Raw genomic sequence first — 2,856 nt, forward strand, 5'->3', positions numbered from 1 at the left:
GGAGAAAGGCTGGTTTCATCATGTTGCTCTGTTTGATTAGTCCGGGGCCTACCCTTTCGTCTGGGTTGGTTACCGGGCAACGTTAAGACTGATACAACAAGGAAGATTTGATCCAACAATCATAAGGTTTTAATTATAGAAGGCAATAGAATCAGTTTACCAATTCAATGATTAGATACATATATACAAATGAGCAAAAGTAATAACATTCCAGTACCACCCGCCTGATTCTACCCAATCTCATCGATCAACCTAGAGTACTACCAGATCAAGACCTATAGTTCTGATACCATAATATGTTACATTCTCATCCTACTAGCGCTTACATCACCTAAAGTGACCTAAAGCTTCCATCATTTTTACATCACACTAATACATAAAACTTAAGAAATACATACTATTTTACAATAAAATATCTGAAATATTAGTATTATATTTTATTTCCAACGTGAATCCGGATGAGATGGATCGTTTTCGTATGGGTCAAAATGCTCTTCATACGGGTCATAATCGTCATCTTCTTCTTGGTCCGTGGAGTTATACTCATCATAGGTAATCATCTTTTGCGATAGATGAGTTTGAAACCACTGTTGAACAAACTCATTCCACTTAAATGAGGCGTGTCACAATCAAAAACAGATCAAAAGGCTACCATTAAAGTATCAAAAGCTCTAACAGAACTCCCAAAAGATAACATTACGACCATCAAAATTCATAGGATTAAAATATTTACAAAATTACATAGCAAAAGCACTAAATTAAACTGCTAGTCCTTTAGCATCTTAAGTCATCTCGATTGTTCATCATGCCCTTAAGTTAGATCCTGAATCTGTCGAGGTAAAACAAAACAAACCTTGGCTGAGCAAAATTGCCCAGTGAACGAATAATAACACAAGAAATACCATATAGAAAATAGATAACTGAAGGGAAACATTTACGATAAAAATTGAAATTGATTTAAGTGTAAATATTTAAACTTGAAACTTATATAATTAAAATTCAAGGCAAAAAGGTCATCCGTATCATTAGGATACGTTGTTCCCGATGGATGATCAGTCAAAGCAGGCATCGTAATGGAATGGAAGTGTCAGGCACTACACCATCTCATTCTCGGTTAACCAAAATATCTGGTATTCGGTTCTATTCGGTAATCAATGTAATTGGTATTCGACTCTATCCGGTAACTATTGTAAATGGCATTCAGTTCAAAAGATGCATCCAACGTTCTCTATTTGGCTTGGTCATAGTCTTTACGAGAATGCCATGATGAACATGGTCCTTAAGAATAAATTATAAAGAACTTGCTCCTAATAAACAACTCTTGAAGGTTAAGGTACAAGTCAACACAACACAATAACATAAATTGAACACATTTGGGCTTTCAGCTACCAGATTTGATTTACTAAATACTGGGTATTATCAAGTTAATCATTATTTTTAATTATTAATAATTAATAATTAATATTAATGAGGTTTAAAATTGAAAAAAGTGATAAAAAAAACTCCTCATAAGCTACTCCAACTAGCGTTTCAAAAAACTCTCCATCCAAACGTGTACCCAAAAAATAAATTAGCTTATAAACTAGCTTACGTTTGCCAAACAATGCCTACGCCATTGAGCATTTTTAATAAATAAACCATCAAACTTTTGAAAATTAATTATCTACATCCTTTTAATCCAAAAGACTACTGTAACCAATAAGGGTTGTTTGAAAATAAAGGTTGCAAAAGTTCAATGTTTTTGGGTTAAAAGGGTGTCGTTAACCCTACAAACCAGAAATCAAACCGCAACGGCGGTTTAGAAAATTTTCTGAACTGAGCTATCAAACCTGTCAAATTGTGCCACAAAAATACGATCTGGTGTGACAGAATAGACAGGTTTAGGGGGTTTGTGCCTCTTATGGGCATTAAACTAAAAAACATCACATCTATATCCAAAATAAAATTGCTATCAATATAACATTATTAAAAACAGTATACTGAATTATAAACAAACGTTTATCTCAAAAGTTAAAAAAAAAAAGATATTGATCAAGTTGGGAAAGAATAAGACAAGGCCACCAAGAATAGTTGTCGTTTTGGACAAACATTGAGGATTGAGCAAGTTTAAAGGAGATTTAGAACTTTGGATTTGATTTTTGATGGATTTTGAAATTTTGTCAGTCAATTGAGAATAAAAACTTATTACATAATGTCTTGGATGAATTTTTTTAATTGTACCACAAAAATTGAGCTTGCAACATGAAAGTCAAATATAATTAATACATATGTATTTTTGGCGGTTGATCCGGTCCAAACCGTTCAAAACGTAGACTGAGACGGACCTAGCGGTTTGTCATTTTTCAGATCGAACCGAACCACTAAAACACTCAAACTGCCAAAAACGATCCGATTTGGCTTGGTTCGACCGGTTTAAGTAGTTAAACGGTTTTTTTGAACGCTCCTAAATAAAATATTCCATGACTTAATCATTCAAAAATAAAAAGTTCGATTTATTAAATAAAAAAATTAGAGACTTAACCATCCAAAATTAAAAGCTTCATTGGTTTTTTTGATTTTTTTTTTGGGTAACTATGTGACTCTTACGCTATGTTTGGAAAATTAGTTGATAAGTTGGTTGATGAACAAATTATGTTTGATAAAACTAGCTGATAAGTTGGCTGATGAACAAATTATGTTTGACAACACTAGTTGATAAGCTAGCTGTTGAAGTGGTTGATGAACAAATGGCAAAACTAGCTGATAAGAATGTTAAACATCTTGAAAAATTATTTTATTATAATAGTACATAATATAATTGAAACAGATCTCTAATAATATAATATTAACTAATACAAACAAAGATGGTAAAAGAAT

The sequence above is a fragment of the Cynara cardunculus genome (assembly GCF_001531365.2).
Source record: "Cynara cardunculus var. scolymus isolate 2C chromosome LG 8, CcrdV1, whole genome shotgun sequence".
In the NCBI taxonomy this organism is placed as follows: Eukaryota; Viridiplantae; Streptophyta; class Magnoliopsida; order Asterales; family Asteraceae; genus Cynara; species Cynara cardunculus.